This window comes from Peromyscus eremicus, chromosome 2 (assembly GCF_949786415.1).
Source record: "Peromyscus eremicus chromosome 2, PerEre_H2_v1, whole genome shotgun sequence".
In the NCBI taxonomy this organism is placed as follows: domain Eukaryota; kingdom Metazoa; phylum Chordata; class Mammalia; order Rodentia; family Cricetidae; genus Peromyscus; species Peromyscus eremicus.
In genome coordinates this window covers 5,393,152-5,413,042 of record NC_081417.1, presented here as the reverse complement: position 1 = coordinate 5,413,042, position 19,891 = coordinate 5,393,152, and the positions used below count along the sequence as shown (strand labels likewise).

At 42.6% G+C, this 19,891-nt stretch overlaps 1 non-coding gene across 1 annotated transcript; it reads right to left on the bottom strand.

Annotated features, from left to right (window-relative positions):
* Window positions 1–18,835: 18,835 nt before the first annotated feature.
* On the bottom strand, window positions 18,836–18,939 carry LOC131905395 (U6 spliceosomal RNA). The gene has a single exon (XR_009377914.1). It is a non-coding gene; the product is annotated as a U6 spliceosomal RNA (small nuclear RNA).
* Between the last annotated feature and the right edge of the window lie 952 nt (window positions 18,940–19,891).

Here is a 19,891-nt window from a genome sequence, read left to right as displayed (position 1 = left end):
TGGGAAATGCTAGCAGGGAGGTACTGAGGGAAACACGGTGTGAACTGTGCTGGGCAGGTGCATTGTTCACCCCAGCAGGAACTGAGCAGAAGCAAACAGCAGGATCAAATGCCATGGAAATGAGATCAGAGCACAATAGCTGTGAAGATGGCAAAGCACGCTGGGACACCTCAGGAAGGAAGATATGGCCTCTCAATCAATGCCTAGCTGTGGAGAGAAATGAGAAGAGCAGCCTCTAGAGAAGGCTGCTCACAGTTTCTAACAGAGATTCAGTCCTGAAGTAAGTGCTCCAGAACTCAGGAGATGCTGACAGTGCGACAGTCCTCACACTATATGTTGTAAATTCAACTTTTTAAAATGTGATAGTTGTAATCCATAAACAAAATCTGAGAGTAAGAACAAGAAGGCTCAACAGCCCGCCTCTGTCCCATCCTAACTGCGTGGCCTCACAGTCCTCAGATCTGTCTTTCTTGTGGATCCATGTGGCTAATGAAGGTAAAAGTATTCACACACCTTTGTAAGTCCTGTAGGAATTTAACTTTCTAAGTCCTGTCCCTCTTCTCCTGGGAAGCTGCTCCTGGCACCCCTGCAGTCTGACAGTCTTCCAAAGGCCCAGAGTGTTAACTAAGATTTTATCTAAGGCGAAATCCTTTGTTAGTGAGAAAGAGCTGTGGATAACGTGTACATAACACACAATGACATATACACAGCATGACAATGCCTGCAGGGCACTAAGAGCCATGTTAAATTTGGTAGCCTGTGAAAAGAGCACTGGGACTGAAAACTGTAGTCTATAAAGATGGCCTGTGAAAATTGGGAATAATCAAGAACTTTGAGCCACAGAAGCCAATCCTAGGCCTGAAACTGTAGCTCAGTGGTAGAGCACTTATTTCACACACCTGGAGTCTATGTTCAGTCACAACAAAAGCCTGTGATCTTCCTTATTTGTTTGTTTGTTTTGTTGTTATTGTTTTTGTTTGAGACAGGATTTCTCTGTGTAATGGTCCTGGCTATCCTGGCAATCTCTTTGTAGATCAGGTTGGCCTCACACTCACTGAGATCCACCAGCCTCTGCCTCCCAAGTGCTGGGATTAAAGGCATGCATCACTGTGCCCAGCCTATATGTATATATTCTCCTCAAGAATTGCATTTAGGGCTGGAGAGACAGCTCAACAGTCAAGAGCATGTGTGTTCTTCAGAGGACTTGCAATCTTTAACTCCAGTTCCAGGAATCCCATGCCTTCAGGCTTACCCTCTTCCCAATATCTGTTGGTGAAAGCCTGTGGTAGAGTAGAGATGCATTTGTTCATGGTGAACAAAAGAGAAGCTTGTCCTGGTGCCTAAACCACACACACACACACACACACACGCACGCACGCACGCACGCACACCACTCTCTCATATGAATGTCATTTGCTCTTCTCTTTGCCTAATGTGCCCTCCCCAGACACCTCCATCTATAAACATTTGATTCATGATTAGTGATAGATGCCACGTGGTAGGAAACAGACTGCTTGCAGCAGTCTCTCTAGCCATACTGGGGATCTACAGTCACCTGGGTGAAAGGGGAACCCCTGGGCATCATCGATCCTGTTCACCATTTACTATAGCTTGGAAATCAGTATGTCCACATTCTATTCCACAGAATTCCTTACATTGCCTAGATTATTTGTCTGTGGTAAGTGTTACATTATACACTTGGCTAAAATGATCTCAAAACTACAAGTAAAGTTCTAATATGCCTATTTTTTATCTTTTTAGTTATCTGACATTGTGTTAGAACCTATGACAAATCACTGTTAACAGGGTGGGCATTAGTATATAAAATATGGGTACATCCTACAATCAAGCCTGGTTGATTGAAGCATGGTACTCAAGCCAGGTCCTTCTCTTTCTAGAAATCTGCACCAGTGCAAATACTACAGTCAGCATGTGGACAACACTTCTAGATCCCACCTGTCCACACATCACTCCTTTGTATTTCTACTGGCATGATTCCACCCAAAGCACATGTATACCCATAAACTACTTCTAGAGAATTACTCTGTTTCCCAAGGTCCAAAGTTTGTTCTTCCCCATCTAGTCTCACCTTTCAACTAGGCAGATGGCAGATCTTCCCAGTAACAAAATTTACTTATGTTTCTTCAAAACAAAGTCAAACTCAATAGAAAAACAAGGCCTTCCAAACAGGCTACTCCAAGCTACATCAGCATTTCCCTCCCCCCTCAGCTCCTTCACTTGATGGATGCTCATTTGTTCTGTGGAGGCTAAGACACCATTAATGGTGAGTCATGCTTTTGTTTAGTGGAGCACTAAGAAAGAAAAACTGACGCCCAGTCAAATAGGGACATGCCCACTTAGACCAGTTCCTCAGAAGAGAGGACCTGTGAGCAGCTGCCAGGGAGGGCTTTCCTGGATAATGTATGTAAGGAAGCAAGGCATCAGGACAGGCAGGGGAAGATGTGAGCTGCAATGGAGCAGAAATAGAGGCCTTGGCAGAACCACATGAGACTCTGAAGCTGGAGGGTCCTCTATGTTGTCCTACACAAAGGCAAGACAACTGTACCTTTGTACCCTATGTAGTCTTAGTCTGTGTAGGGTGTAGCCTTAGGTAAGGTAGTTCCCTCCAGCAGAAAGTAAATCTCAAGAAGGGCTGGCCAGCGGAGAGCTGACCTCTGTACAGACTCCGGGAGATGGAGCAACATCACTCCAGTCACTGCAATGCTCTTGTGGGGACCGAGTCTGACACAGTCTGTGACTGAGTTCTTTCTGCTCATGTCATTAAAGCAGTGTGATGATTTGCAACAAAGAGTTCTCGAAGTGAGCAGAGGAAGTACTGTGAGGACAAATGATGCTTTGGGGTTGTTTTGTACCATCTCCATAGTTATTAAGTGTGAAGCTCAGAAATGTGAAGTGTGTCCAGATTATCACACGACAACTGCACTATTCACCTCTAAACTTCATCTTGCAAACTGAAATTCTGTACTTTCTCCATCCTCACTTCTGTTCCCAGGCCCCCAGCTCCTGGTGTCCACCATTTTGTTTTCTGTCTTTAGGGATTTGACAATTAGATATAGGTGAAATCATTGCTGTTTATCTTCTTGTGCGTACTTGTTCCACTCAGGTTCTGTCCTCACATCTCATCCAAATGTCCTTCCTTCTATGTGTGCACCACATTTTGTTTTTCCATTCATTTACTGTAGACATGTTGTAAGTAGTCTGCTGTAAACATGGGTAAAACACCTCCCCAGACAGAGTTCAATTGTGTAGAGTGTAACTGGTTAGTGAACAGTATCTTCCAGCAGTTCCATTTTTAGCAATTTGACCATCCTACTGCACCATGTTAGGATCCACAGTCAAAGTTTCCTATTTCCAGATCTGTTTGGTTGCTTGGTTTGGGGTACTGGCCACTCAAATGATTTGGAGGTGATATTTTATTATGGCTTTTTACATTTCTCTCATTAATTATATCAAATATTTTTCCATTTTTTGTTGGCTTTTTTAATTCTTCCTTAGAGAAATTTCTATATAAATCTCCCTCCTCTCCTTCTCCACCATTCCTCCTTTGACAGGCTCTTACTGTGTAGCCTTGCCTGGCCAAAAGTATGCTATGTAGGTCAGGCTGGCCTTAAACTCAGAGTTCTGCTTGCCTCTGACTCCTGAGACTAAAGGAGTATGCCAGTACACCAGTTTACTCTTTCTTTTTCAGACAAAAGTCTCATGGAGCAAGTGTGGCCTTGAACGTGTGATCCTCTTGCCTTTGCCACCCAAGAGCTGGGATTGCAGGCATGTGCTTGAAATTGAAACTTACTTTTTTAATAAATACTATCTTCACACTCGGCTTGTTGGCACATGCCTATAATCTCTGCACTCAGAGGCAGAGACAAGAGAATCCCCACAAGTTCAATGTCAACCTGGTTTACATAGTTAGTTCTAAGCCAGCAAGAGTTACATAGCAAGGCTTTGTCAAAAGGAAGGAAGGAGGAAAGGAAAGAAAATACAATCCTAAGGATGGTTTTCAGCTGTGCTACTTTCTCTTTAAGATTAAACAAAATTCTCAATTCTATTTTATATCTTGATTCTCATACTTGGAAAATCCTTTACACTCACTGCTAAAATCATTAAGCCAATGTCCTCGATTTAATCTTTAAGGTTGACTAGCCAACATTGAGTCACTGTAATCTTCGAGGTCAGACAGGAAAAGAATTGACGTCGTTAGCAAATACCACTGCGTAAGTGTCTGAGAAAATGGCAGCCGAATGGCACAGTTGTGTAATAAGATGTGATGAGCAACAGCCCTGGCCAGGCAAGCCTAAGACCCTTACCCCTAAGGATGCCCTGGTGAGGTGTTGAGCAGCTGCGACACTCTCCGATATACAGCATCTCAGTGAGTTATCAAGATGTTTCCTCTCTCTGGAAAGCCAGCTCGCCTAGGACAAGTGACGACTTGGCACATGCTATGCCCCAGGGACAAATGAAGCAGGGGATGTGTCACACAAAGGGGCTTCCACCACAGCCCTAGAGCTGGTCTGCAGCTAAAAACAGAGTCACATAAAAATAAACCTTCAACTTCTTACCCCAAACAATTAAGATGGTTTCCAGAAAATGATACAATCTAAACAGCCTTGAACTTAGCTGGCTCCTTTCTCCAGCTTTTACTTTAAAAAAAAAGGAAAACTAAAAAGTGATTCACTGGCCCAGTTGATTTACATCACTAAACTGTAACACAACTCAAAAGTGACCTACAATACAGGCACTGCAGTAGTGCTACATTTGAAAGAAACAAAAAGTTACTATTATCTATTAACTTAGTATCCTAAATGAATGTAAATATTTCCATGGCAGAAATCAATGCCAACTTCCAGCTCAACTTCTTTTCCCCAGACAGAGTCTCTGTATGGAGCCTAGACTGGCCTAGAACTAATAATTTGCCTCAGCCTCCTAAGAGAAGACTTACAGTACTACATGCATGTACTGCCTTGACTGGTTTGCAACCCAATTTTCCTTTTTTATTAAATGATTTTTTTTATTTTTGAGATTATAGTATAGTTGTATCATTTCCTCTTCCACATGACCCTTGCTCTCTTTCAAATTCATAGCCACTTTTTCTTTAGTTGTTGTTACATTCATATATGTATGTGCATATATATTCATAAATACATAAATACAACCTGCTCAGTCTGTATAATGTTACTTATGTGTATGTATTTTCAGGGCTGACTATTTGGCATTGGATAACCAATTGGTGTGCTCTTACTTGGGTTATCTGAGGTTAGAGACGTAGACGAGCATATTAGTCTAAGTGTATCAGGCCTGATACCATGTGTACAAGCAAACCCAGGGACTAGTGGTAGCTCAAAAAGAACCAAACATGGAGAACAGCGTGAACCTGGAGGCAACTCACACTCAAAGTACTTTTCTAAAGTATTGTGACGTGTCCTAGATGTCTTTGTTCACTTTCTGCTCCATCCCATAAATCAGGAGGGAGCACACCCACCTCTGCATCTCACAGGAGGGGACACCCACCCTGCTCCTGCATCTAGCAGCCTCCTCAGGAAGGCACTAAAAGTCCAGGTACTAATGCATGTCTGTTGTCACTACCATGCCCCCAGCCTGGCCTGTTCCCCTTCTCTCACTTCTTCATTAAAGGCTGCTCTCACTTCTTAATAAAAGCTACTCTCTGGCAGGGTGGTGGTGACTTTAATCCCAGCACCCAGGACAGCCAGAGCTACATAAAGAAATCCTGTCTCGAAAAACCAACAACAACAACAACAACAACAAAAACCCAAAACAAAACAAAACAAAAAGCTATACTCTGCTAATTTGTATGCAGTACCCTAGTCAATCGGAGGTGGAGTCAAGGTTTGCTGTGGCTCTGATTCTACTGGCTCCTCCAGCAATATGTGTGTCTCTTAGTGTCTTATGGCCCAATGTGTTCATCTGACCAGTAATGTCCATCTGAGTGAATTTGTTGTTGTTGTTGGTGGTGTTTATTGTTTCATTGTTGTGCTGAGATTAAACCCAGAGGCTCACACATGCTCCACCACTGAGGTTCTTCCCCTGTGTTTGTGTGTATCTATGCTCAGGTGCACAAGTGTGCGTATGGAGACCGGAAGTCGTGTCAGGTGTCGTCCTTGATCACATATCCAGCCTACTTTTTGAGACAGGATTTCTCACTGAACTTAAAGGCCGCTGATTCAGCTTGCCGGGTTGACCAGCAAGCCTCAGGACTCTCCTGATTCTACCTTCCCAGCAGTGGAATTACATGTGCGGGATGCTTTGCTCAGCTTTGTACTTTAATGTTGGGGACCCAAACTCAGGGCCCCATCCTCGTGAGACAAACACTTATTGACCACTCCGTCTTCCTGGTCCCTTCCCCACTCTCCACCTTGTGGTTTTTAAAACCCTTTTCAGATCCTTATTCCCCAAGGTAGAAGGAAAACATCACATATTTATCCTGTCCAGCCATAAAGCCACCAGTCAGTCCACAGCACACACTCATCCCCAATGTAAACACATGTCTGGTTCTTCTCACTTAACCTCCACCCCTACCCGGCCACTACAGGGCACTGGGCAGATGTGGGGGGAAGTGAACAAGGGTGAACACAAGCTTCCAGCCACATCCTAAGTTTTGACCAGGAGCAGTTTTGATGAGCTTGCAGGCCCTCCTTCGTTCACAGGCTGGAACTCCACCTACCCTGCACTCATTGGCTCTGCTAGAAGACTGACATGTCCAGGTGAAGAGAGGCTGAGACCTGAGGAGGGGGAACACAGCGAGGTTACCAGGAAATGCAGGAAAACAGGAAGGAGACACCCCTAGTCCACATCTTGCTTAAAATAACTGTTCTCATCTGTGTGGGGAAAATGTTAAAACCATCACATTCCTGAAAAATGGGCAAAAAGTTTTAAATTTACACAGAGTTGATAAGCAAGGCTGTGTTTTAGGAATAGATTCTCTACAGATATAATCAAGTTAAGATGAAGTCATGTGGGATTGGAATGGGTCCAAATTCAACATGAATGGTACCCTTAAAAGAACAGAGAGGTTGGGACATGGACACACAAACACATACACACCACTGAATTTAACAGCAAAACCGTTCCTCTCAACCTACTGTGTCTAGATGTTAGTATGTAAAGCATATACTGTCCATTTACCTTTGTTTTGTTTTGTTTTTTGTTTTTTGTTTATTTTTTGAAGACAGGGTTTCCCTGTGTAGTCCTGGCTGTCCTGAAACTCACTCTGTAGAGCAGAGTGGTCGAACTCAGAGATGTGCCTGCCTATGTCTCCAAAAGGCATGAGCCACCATGCCCTGCTTCATTTACAAGTTTTGATAAATCAGATTTTAAAAATTGGAAACTTAATTAACCAGGAAATAATTCAGGTAAGTTTCAAATTGCCAGATGCCTACACTTTCTATTCTTTTCTCTTACCTTGTTTTTAATTGTACATTTAAACTTAATTGCACTGTTTATTGGTTATTGTAGCTTGAGTTTTCCTGCCTGGCCCACAGTCAGGATAAATCTCTATCACCTGCCAGTCCCACAGCCTCTCAGACCCGACCAAGTAAACACACACAGAGACTTATGTTGCTTTCAAACTGTATGGCCGTGGCAGGCTTCTTGCTAACTGTTCTTATAGCTTAAATTAATCCATTTCCATTAATCTATGCCTTGCCACATGGCTCGTGGCTTACCGGCGGCATCTTCACATGCTGGTTGTCATCGTGGCAGCTGGCAGTGTCTCTCTGACTCAGCCTTCCACTTCCCAGCTTTATTCTCCTCCTTGCCCTGCCTATACTTCCTGCCTAGCCAACGGCCAATCAGTGTTTTATTGATTAATTAGCAACACATTTGCCATACATCCCACAGCACTTCCCCCCTTTTTTTTTTTTTTTCAAAAAGGAAGGTTTTAACCTTAACAAAGTAAAATTACATATAATTTGGGAATTTGGGCGTAGCTTCTCTTACTACTTCCTGCTGGAAGGGGGCACTGTATCTTATGGGGAAACAAAGAAAATTTTAGAATTATGGAATAGTCCATGAGGCGGTATCGTCTGAGCCAGATGCCTTCAAACCATTCTAGATGTTGTATCATCTGGGCCATGGTGTCTCGGAGACCTTTCAGGGGGTCTTGGCTGGTCAAACCTGATGTATCTGAATCTTGAACAAATCCATAGCCTCTGGCTTTCTGTGGAAACAAAAGAGACTCTTTTCCAAAGCAACATATCCTTATATCCAAATTTTGAAGTCAAGGTACCTTTAAAATATACATTTTGGCATAACTCAACAGCTTTTTACAATCAAATGTTTTTCTGCAGTTAAAAATCCCAAAGACAACACAATCCAGATTCTCTGTGTAATATCCATTTTTACGTGGCTTATTTTTTATACTACCTTTACTGTCTCTTTAAAGACTTTATTTTTTAAAACTATGTATTTGTTTCTATAACTCTATATATCACCTTTTTTGTCTTTTTCAAGCCTACGTATCTTTTACACACATTGTAAACTATTACATCTGAATCTGTCTTATTGTGAATCTCTTGCCTTAAGCTGCAGCAGCTGTGGCTGCTGGCTCCGCCCACCTCAGCTTCCCAACATGGCTACATTTACCACAAGCTCTGGGAGCTATCATGGGTCTATGCTTTTATCCAAGCAGCATGTAGTCCAGAAACCTCTTTTTTTGTTTTGTACTGTCAAAGTCTAAATCCACCATGCAGCTTAATGTGCCACTTGCAGAGGCCTCATTGCCACCAAACTGCAGGTCGAACGTGCAAGCCAGGAACCCATAAGTAGCTCAAACCAGCAGCTGCCGCTCATTTGAGAGAGACAATTAGGAACTGTTTTTAGCTCCGTTTTAGAATCTTTTTTTCTCAGTTTTTAGGTGGAAACTCTTGCCACCACGTTGGACGCCATTTGTAGCTTGAGTTTTCCTGCCTGGCCCACAGTCAGGATAAATCTCTATCACCTGCCAGTCCCACAGCCTCTCAGACCCGACCAAGTAAACACACACAGAGACTTATGTTGCTTTCAAACTGTATGGCAGTGGCAGGCTTCTTGCTAACTGTTCTTATAGCTTAAATTAATCCATTTCCATTAATCTATGCCTTGCCACATGGCTCGTGGCTTACCGGCGGCATCTTCACATGCTGGTTGTCATCGTGGCAGCTGGCAGTGTCTCTCTGACTCAGCCTTCCACTTCCCAGCTTTATTCTCCTCCTTGCCCCACCTATACTTCCTGCCTAGCCAACGGCCAATCAGTGTTTTATTGATTAATTAGCAACACATTTGCCATACATCCCACAGCAGGTTATGATTTCTGCTTTTAGAGACAATAGAACTTTTCCACACACATCCTTCGTCTCTAGCGTCCCTCCACCGATTGTTGCTGCTGTCTAAGCTCATTAGGAGATAGGTTGGTCTCTCAGAATAACTGGAGTTTGTTTCACTTATTCCTACTAAAATTTGCTTTCCATTTTCCAGAATTACATGTTCACGTCACTTATGCCTTTGGTTTGTATGACAGGAGGTTGTCAGGACTGGGTGGTAGGCTAATGGGAGATGCCTGGGTCAGTACAGCGCCTCCAATGGGACAGCACCTTCCATTTACTGGGCATCAGCAGCCTCATCTCCAACAGTGAGCATGTGGACACTGTCCCCTCCTAGGGTGACTCACAGAAAAGATGTAAAAACATCCAGACAGCTGAGACTAGCCTCTGACTCAGGGTAAGTTCTCAAAATAGCATTATCTAGGGCAGTGGTTCTCAACCTTCCTAATGCTGTGACCCTTTAATACAATGCATCATGGTGTGGTAACCCCCAGCCATAAAATGATTTTCATTGCTACTTCATAACTGTAATTTTTCTACTGTTGTGAACCATAATGTAAATATTTTTGGAGATAAAGGTTTGCCAAGGGGGTCATGACCCACAGGTTGAGAACCACTGACCTAGGGTGATGACATCTACAACGATAGTGGCATAATAGATGGAGAACACCCATCTTTGATATATTTCATACTTTTGGCTACAGAATCTATATATTTAGCACTTGTATTGCCAAATACCTATTTTTCTATGAACAAATGGCCTCTGATTTATGCTTCAACTTAAATCTTTTCAATTTTACAGTCATAGAAAAGCAGTCCATGTTCTACAAAAATGGTACTTTAAATTTTTAATTGTTTTATTTTATGTCTTGTTTTTCGAGACATGGTCTCATTATATGGCCCAAGCCAGCCTTGAACTCAAAATACACATGCCTCAGCCTCCCAAGGGCTGAAATGACAGGCATGAGCCACCATGCAATAACTATGTAGTTATCCCTCTAGGACTGCATGGCAGAATTAGACTGGGCTTCCAGTGAGCTGCACAACCAGAAGGTGAAGCAATTAGAAGTCTGGTCCAGGAGGCAGGTATGATGCTTGGGCACAACCCCACTGTCATTCACCAGCATTTGTATGGAGGGTGTTTTTGAAATAATTTTTAAGAGTGTCATTGGGTTGAAAACTAAAGCTAGCTGTGCTTGATTTTATGCCTCGTACTTGATGATGTATCATAACTTCCTCATTGTTCTTTAGAGGAGACATAGAATGTCTTAGATATTACTGTAATTTCTGGCTTTTATACATGATACAATTTGATTCTCAGAGCCTTATCTTTAGATTTATTCTCTCCAAAACTCCAAAGTTTTGGGGTTTGAGTGTTTTGGGTTTTAGTTTGGGGTTTATTATTATTATTATTCATATGGGATTTCCACCATGTTGCTTAAGCTACTGGGCTGAAGCAGTCCTCCTCTTACTTAGCCTAAGCAGCTAGGACCACAGTGGTGGTGAAGCACCAGCCCTCCTTCCAGGTCTTACCTCAAGCCATGTCTCAGTGTCTGTTCTATTTCTAGCTGTCTAAGCATCATGACATGAATATCTTGGCAATATATCAGATTTAACAATCCCAAATCCAAACTTATTTTCCTCTTCCCACACCATCATGAATTTCTTCTTATTTCTGTTCCTTTATTTTCTATCCACTGTTTCAAAAGAGAATGTTCCCCAACAGGACCCTCTTCAGCATCCTCCAAATCCTGTCAACTCTGGCAAGAAACCATATCCTCAGTCAGTCCTCTCTGTCTAGGCACTATATGTTACCCTTGTTCAGGCCAACATGTTCCTCCAAACCCAGAATATTACAATACTGCAAACCTGGTTATTCTGCACAGTAGACCAGACCTTGAAAACTGAAGCCCACAGACCAGCTCAGTCACCTGCTGACTGTTGGATGGCCCACAAGCTAAGACTCATTCTTTCATAGATGATTAAAAATAATTGAAGTGTGAATCTATTTAGTCTTATCAATTAAAACCAGGAGTCAAATATCAGGTTAATAACCTGAAAGACAGAGAAGCAGAGCAACAGTCACTAAAGACTTCTTACCTCTACAAATCCTCAGACCAAATGGGGCCTGAGATCCTGTCTCCACCTCCCAATTGTGCTGGTATTAAAGGCATGCACCTCCCAAGTGCTGGGATCAGAGGCATGTTAAGAGATTCTTGTATCCCATATCAAAAGAGCCCTCTGGTGTGGAACAGAGAAAAACCAATATTTTTATTTAAACCAGGTTGATTATAAATGCAATGTCTTTCTAAAGAATAAAAGGGATATGCAACTTGTTTAGAAATGCTTTACATTGCTATAGATTTTAGTTTATTAATACAAATTTATAGTTAATTTTGTTATACTGTATGTATATTTCTACACTTATTTAAGGTATTATGTTTGTACAGCTCATTTAAAATTGTAATGGATAATTAAGAAATAGATTAATAATTAGTCATCTATGATAATCATACTTGTAGTCATGTTAAGTTTTCTAGGTATACATAGATATAATTCAATTAGATAGGAAATCTTCAAATACTTCAAAGACCTACAGAATATGGCATTTAAAATATTTAAAAAATTTAGACTTCCTGGACAATGAGACATGTCTGCTCCTGGCAGCACCAACTTACTTCAGAGAGGAGGATGAGCATCGAAGACACTCCATATGGAATTTATCTTCTTCTTGACAAAAATAGCCATTTGGGCAAGAAACTGTTCTTGCCTGGACTGCTTGAAAAAATGTATGGACTAGACATGCAGGACCCATAGGAAGGTGACCATTGAACTTTGCTTGGCAAAATGGTCCTTCAGGTTCCTGTTTCACAGAGAAAACTGCCAGACATTCTACAAGACACAGAGAGAAATGACTGAGAGACTCTAGGCCTGTGGGCTGAAGACAGATGTCCCAACTTTACAGAGGAACTTTGGGTGACTGTCCAGGCTGCCAGCTGTCTCTGTCTACTCTTGCAAAACTCCTGAAAGTTGCTTGTGTCCTTTTTCCATTTCTCAGGTAATATTATATCCTTCTGAGGTCTTTGATGTAGTTGAAGACTAGAGTTATAATTTCCTCAGTTATGATAAAAGATAAGTTAGATATAAAACCTTAGACTCACAAATATAAGATAGATAGGATATCTTCTTTAATATTGTAACTGTAATTCTTGCTTGATAATTGTTTTGCTATATGTAATTTTACTATGTTAAAGTCAAAACCTTCCTTTTTGAAAAAAAAGAAAAAGGGGAAGTGCTGTGGATGATTGATTGATAAATAAAACACTGATTGGCCAGTAGCCAGGCAGGAAGTATAGGCGGGACTAGCAGAGAGGAGAATTGAGAGAACAGGAAGGTGGAGAAGAGAATGCCAGCCTGCTGTCCAGGGAGCATCATGTAAAGACATGGAACACATGGCTGTAGCTAGAGTTTTCCTGCCTGGCCTACAGTCAGGACAAATCTCTCTCACCTGCCAGTCCTGCAGCTGCTCAGACCCAACCAAGTAAACTGTATGGCCAGTGACAGGCTTCTAGCTAGTTTTTATATCTTAAATTAACCCATTTTTACTAATCTATAAGTTGCCATGTGGCTCGTGGCTTACCAGTATCTTAACATCTTTTCATGGTGGCAGCTGGCAGCGCCTCTCTGCCTCAGCCTTCCACTTCCCAAAATTCTCTTCTCTCCTTGTCCCACCTATACTTCCTGTCTGGCTACTGGCCAATCAGTGTTTTATTTATTAACAAATCAGAGCAACACATTTAACATACAGAACATCCCACAGCATGTGGCAACATATAGATTAACAGAAATGGGCTGAGTATAAGAGTAAGAGCTAGACAATGGTAGGCCTGAGCTAATGGCCGAGCAGTTTAAATAATATAAGCATCTGTATGTTTATTTTATAAGTGGGCTACGAGACTTCCAGGACTTGGTGGGACTCGGAGAGAAAAACTCTAGCTACAGGCATGAGCCACCACCGCCTCACCTGTGGTTAACTAGTGGCTAGCTCCACCTTCTGATCTCCAGGCAAGCTTTATTTGTCAGAACACAAACAAAACATCACACAACAAACAATCTGAAGAATTCTGTGAAAACTCAAAATTATGTGACCTCAAAATTTCAGCATACTGGAGCTGGAGAGGTGGCAGATCTAGTAAAGTACATTCTACACAAACATAAGGACCTGAGTTCTGATCCCCAGCACCCACATAAAAATTAGTGATCCCCTGCAATTCTAACACCTGGGAGCTTAACAAGAGGATTCTTGGGGTTCTCTAGCTAGCCACTGCAGCCAAATCAGTGAGCTTCGGGTACAATGAAAGATTTTCGTCTCAAAAAATAAGATGAAGAGCAAGCGAACACCAACAATGAAGAACAACATTAAATACCAACCTCTGGCCTCCTCATACACAGACACATGTGAAAACACACACACACACACACACACACACACACACACACACACACACACACACAGAGAGAGAGAGAGACATAGAGGGAATTCAGCTCCCATAAAGTCTTAGTACGTACAGCCATTCTGATTTCTCTGTATTATGTACTGCCACTTTCAACAAGGGCAGAGTGAAACAGACATAAGAAGACATGGCCAGACCTGGTGGCACACACCTTTAGTCCCAGCTCAGGGAGGCAGAGACAGACAGATCTCCATGAGTTTGAGACTAGCCTGGACAAGTAGTAAGTTCCAGAATAACCAGGGCTACATAGAGACATCTTGTCTCAAAACAAAACAAAACAAAACAAAACAAAACAAAACAAAACAAAACAAAACAAAACAAAAAAAACAAAGAAATCAGAGAGAGAGAGAGAGAGAAACACATAACCCAAAAAGTCTGAAGGAGTAATTATCTGGCCCTTTCTATACATGTGTGTGCCTCCTTCCCAAATCATAACTCTACTTTCTTGCCCTTCTCAAAAACAACTAGAACCACACCACAACATGTCTAAAACAGAAGTTGGGGCCCACTTTTTGTGACACAATGTGACAACATTGTATTCTTTTTGTTTGGTTGGTTGATTGGTTTTTTGGGGGGGTTATGTTTGTTTATTTTTTGAGACAAGGTTTCTCTGTATAGCTTTGGCTGTTCTGGAACTTGCTCTGTATACCAGGCTGGCCTTAAACTTATAGAGAGTCCACTGCCTCTGCTTCCTAGTGCTGGGATTAAAGGTATGGGCCACCACCACTGGGCAGCATTGTAGTCTTAAGGGGATGCAGTAAGTAGAAAATCCAAGTGTAGGCAGCTTAGACCACGAAACATCGTGGTTCTTCCATGGTAGAACCTTGGAGAGTTTACATTCTAAGCTTTGACTCTTTCTAGGCACAGAAGTCATCTTCAGAAGAACCCTCCAGAATTCTCCAGTAGCCCCTTCATGCTTATGGTTTGAGCAGAGCAGTTGCCCTTATGGTTAACCAACAGTCTTTGTAGTCTTGCAACAGCATGGGAAAAATCTACTCATATTAGTCAAACATTTAATGTTTCACTTTAGCTTCACAAGTGCATTTGTAAACATTTAGACTTCAGTGATAAGTAAATACGAGCCATCCATACCCTGGTAGGATAAGATTACTTACTATTTGATGTGATGAGCACTTGTTTCTACCCAAGGAGAACAATCTCACCCTTCCTCCTTGCAACAAGCCCACACTACTTGAGTGTTCTATGTCTGATCTTGTGTCTGCACAACTCCATTTCCCTAGATATGATTTGAGCCTTTGTCCTAGTTAGTTGTGTGTTAACTTGACATACATAGGAAGAAGGAACCCCAGTAGAAGAATTGCCTTGATCAGACTGGCCTGTGAACATGTCTGTGGGCCATTTTCTTAGTTGATGATTGACAGATTGATATGAAAGGGCCCAGACCACTGTGGGAAGTATCATCCCTGGGAAGTGGTCCTGGGTTGTATAAAGAAGGTTGCTGAACAAGCCCAACGGAGCCAGTAAGCACTGCTCCTCCATGATTGTTGCTACAGTTCTTGTCTCCATGTTCCTGCTTTGAGTTCCTGCTTTGGCTTTTGGCTTCCATTGATGATGGACTATGATGTGGAAGTATGAGCCAAATAACCCTCCACCAAAGTTTATTTGGTCAGTGTTTTATCACAGCAACAGAGAAGCAAACATACCTTTCAACAATCAAGTGAAGCCAGGATCTTTTCACCCTCTAGGTAAAAAGTTCACAGACCTTAGTTACTCTTTGCAAGTCTGATGGGGAGTGATGTGAAAGTATCTGTACGCCCTGCATCTGAGAAGCTCCTGACCATTCTTTGTAGACAAGGAGCTCACAGAATATCTGTATGCCCTGCATCTGAAAAGCTCCTGACCAACCTTTATAGGCAGGGTGCTCACAGAACATCTGTATACCCTGCATCTGAGAAGCTGCTGACCAACTTTTGTAGGCAGGGAGCTCATAGAACACGAAGTTTGGCATTTCCACAAGTCCCCTGGATCTACCAGTTTCTGCTCCACCAGTACTGAGGTTACATATGTACAACACACACCCAGGCTTTGTGTGGGTGCTGACATTTCAGACTCAGGTTCTCATATTTGCACAGCAAGTACTCTGCCCACTTCAGCCCCAAGTTCCTAAGGTTTTGTATAAAAGGCAACAAATGGAAGAATCCATTATTAACAGGGAAGAAAGGCAGGGTCACCTTGGGTTTTAGGAAGTCCCTGGGAGAACAGAGAGAGGTGAGCTCAATTCATGAGGAAAGTTTAACTCCAGAGCTTGGACAGCTCCTGGAAAACGCCTTTTTACATAGTCAGAGCTAAAGAAACTAAAGAAATCTTTAATTTCTTTTACATAAGACATATTTGTATGATTCTTAATTTCACCTGTCTGATTTACTTAGGAGCCAAAAATATATAAAATGTATTTTGCAAATACTTTTCAGCACCTACGGTATTCTGGAAGAGAAATTCCCATCTTGGCTCTGCTATTTACAAGCAGGGTGGTCAAGCATAAACTTGACTTCCCTGTGCCTCTTTTCACCATAAAATGGAGGGAGCTAACTTGTGACAGCTGGGTGAGAACATACATGTACTGAAAAAGCAAGCCCCTGACCGCCACCCAGGCTGTTGTGCCCCTCACCTGCACCGGTGATGGGGACTCTCCCTGACAGAGCAGCTCCTACAAAACACGTTTTAGGCCCAACGGTCACTGTAACAGGATGAACGAGTCTGTAGAGCCCATAGCTGAGCAAAAGTCTACTCAATGATATAGGCATTTCAATTAGCAATTATACCTTAATTGACCCTTTCATAAGTGATGAATATCCAATGCTTGGGCTGCTGGAGATCATGCATGGAAGGCATTTTCAGGAATAGAATGACTTCTGCTTTCTTCTCACTCCTTCTAACTTCACAGGAAGAAGAAAAGGTGATCCAATCTTAGGGCCTCACTGTCTGTTCCAGGGGTCCTTGGTGGTGTCCTAAAGGCCGGAGTGTGACTCACAGTTTGGTCATCACTAAGAATATGCCATAAGCAATATGGATTGCAACAGTGAGGTGAAATGCATTCCATCAGCTACCATCCAAAGTCATAAAATAAGTTGACATTCCAAGAAAATTCTTAGGACTTTTAAGCAGCTGTAAATCTCATTATTGTTATTATTAAATATGAGTCTTTGTCTTTAGCTACAATTTGTGGCCATTATCCACATGCACACATGTATTCTCATTGTTCCTGTAAGGAATAAATATATATTCTATACTTTTTACATTATTTATTTGACAGTATAGTTTGCATATCACCCTAGAAAATAACTGCAAAATAAGTGATCTTGTAAAAATTATAATACTTGATATTGATACTGGATTCAGGCTTATGCTACGAGGCTTTTAATAAGCCTTTTCTCCCTGGTAGATAAAATTCTTTGGAGGGGCTGGAGAGATGGCTCAGAGGTTAAAAGCACTGACTGTTCTTCCAGAGGTCCTGAGTTCAATTCCCAGCAACCACATGGTGGCTCACAACCATCTTTAATGAGATCTGGTGCCCTCTTCTGGACTGCTGTCATACATGCTATATATATAATAAATAAATTTTAAAAAAAAGTTTGTGTTAAAAAAAATTCTTTGGAGAAGGCTTCAATGTGTTCCCCAGTAAGATAAGTACATTTCCCCTATGATATAAGAAGAGGGGGTTGGGGATTTAGCTCAGTGGTAGAGCACTTGCCTAGCAAGCTCAAGGACCTGGGTTCGGTCCTCAGCTCTGGAAGGGAAAAAAAAAAAAAAAAAGCAAGTGAGGGCAAGCATGTGGAACAATTAAACATTCATATTGCTGGGCGCGCACACCTTTAATCCCAGCAGTCGGGAGGCAGAGCCAGGCGGATCTCTGTGAGTTCGAGGCCAGCCTGGTCTACAGAGTGAGATCCAGGACAGGCACCAAAACTACACAGAGAAACCCTGTCTCGAAAAAAAAAACACAACAAACAAACAAACAAACAAAAAACCCAATAAGAAGAGTAAGACTCAACTAACACAGTCAGTGGTTTGGCCTGGAGTCTCATCATAAGCTTGGAGAAACTGGGAAGCAAGCGTACTGAAGCCAACCTGCTTTGAGGCCACAGTGTACTCCCCATTTTAATACAGCTAGGAAAAGCTTTGCTGTGCTTTGAGCGGCCAAACCACTAAAGTTTTAGATGATGAATCTGTTGCTTATTAACAAGGCTGTGCTCGTTTGTGTAGGTAGAAGTCACAGAAGCTCTCTTCACTTTAAACACTGTGACCTACTAACAAGGAACGTAAAAAAGACTAAGACTGTGCTCACAAACACAGCACTTCATCAAGCAGAGCCACCCAGAGTCATCAGAAGTGTAAAGATGTGAAGTCATGGGGGGTGACAGGCAGGTCCAATAATCAAACACATCCGTGTGCATGCACAGACGGAACAAGTGGAGAGGCAGCTGGACTGCCTGGAGAGCCAGGGTGCAAAGCTGTCCTTCTCAATGGGTATTATGTCCTATCGAGGCCATTGTTTGATGGAGCCCAGGCCTAACAATGCCCCATTGTGGCAGACACAAGTAAGAGTTCCAGGCCTCTCCCTTCGTTTTCAGCCTTCAGAGTTCAGCCATCCTCCTGTGGAGTGCTCTGCGCACACACCATGTCTGGGCTGCCACCGCACACCACCGATGCCTTGACCAGGTTTGGAGACATTTAAATCTCTGTCCTTGCTCTGATTTTGATAAATATAAAGACTACTGAGCCTGTTTACAGAAAAATGACATGGGAAGAACAGAGTGTGACGCTGCCTCCTGGAGTCTGCTGCCTTCCTGCAAAGCCACTTTGGAGCTACAAAGACATACAATGAACAGAAGACACTCAGAGGGCTTTGCACAGATCTGTGATGGTGTGAAACCTCCGTTTAAAAGGAACTTTAATGCTACTTCCAATTACTTGTAAAAGGTTGGTTCTGCTTAGCTAAGCCAGAAATGGATAGTAATCACCGCATGGATTTTTTTTTAATGCTTCGTGACTCTGCGTGTCATCTTTGAGCAGGAGACGTGCTAATCTCTGCATCGTTCCAGGTTTTATTATCTGTGCCGCTCAGCAAGCACCACTGAATGGATTTTAAATTCATGGCCTAAAATAACAAAACCTATAAGCATGCATCTACAGCTGTACTTCTTGATTTCTGAGTCGTGTGACATCTTTGTACTTGCACTGTCTGTAGAAGAATGGTAAGAGGCTTACTGCAAATAGCCAAGGAGGTACTGGACAGCAGAGAGTCGCCTGGAAATCTACTCCCCATGAAGTGGCACTTACTACCTGAAGCAGGTGATTGTGCCTAGCTGTCACCAAGCGCTTGGACAGTCCCTGTTGACAGTGTCGGCAGAGAAGATGTTTCTTGGGGCTGCCTGAATGTGCTGTGTTCTTTGCCTTTTCCTCCTCTCTGGGGTGGAGGATCTTGATGTAGATGTCTCTCCTCATGACCCACAGTGAGAATGCCTGCCTGACAGGAACACTGGATGTGAAAGGATGCCTTGAGTCCCTTAATGTGGTCCCTTGAAAAGGAGAAATTACCCTGGCATCCCGTTCCCTCCGCTGTCCTTCAGCTGGTCGCTCAGCTGTCCTGTGCATCTCTTTGGGATTTGCTAAGAAACAAAGAGACTGATCACAGGTAAAAGCGCTTTATGAAAGAAGGTCATCTGTGTTTGTGTTAAACATTACGGAGAGATGGATGGCTTGCATGTCGTAGGCCTTCCAGGATCTGCTGTGGTGGGTGCATTCTTCCCTCCTGTCTCTGCACACTTGCCCCCACACGGTGCTCCACACACTTGTGTCACCTGTGATTCTGCCCTCACTGGGCTATCCCCAGTGTCTTTGTGACTGAGAGCTTCTGCCCAGCACGGGATGCATTAAGTCCAAGCTCTGAGGTAAAAGGTGAACATAAGCAAGGGAAGTGGAGAAGTTGCTGAGGAGAAAGTCACAATGAACATTTTCTATCAAAACCTAATTTTGGATAACAAGACTGTGGTCTTTTCTGAAATGTATTAAGAATTTCACAAT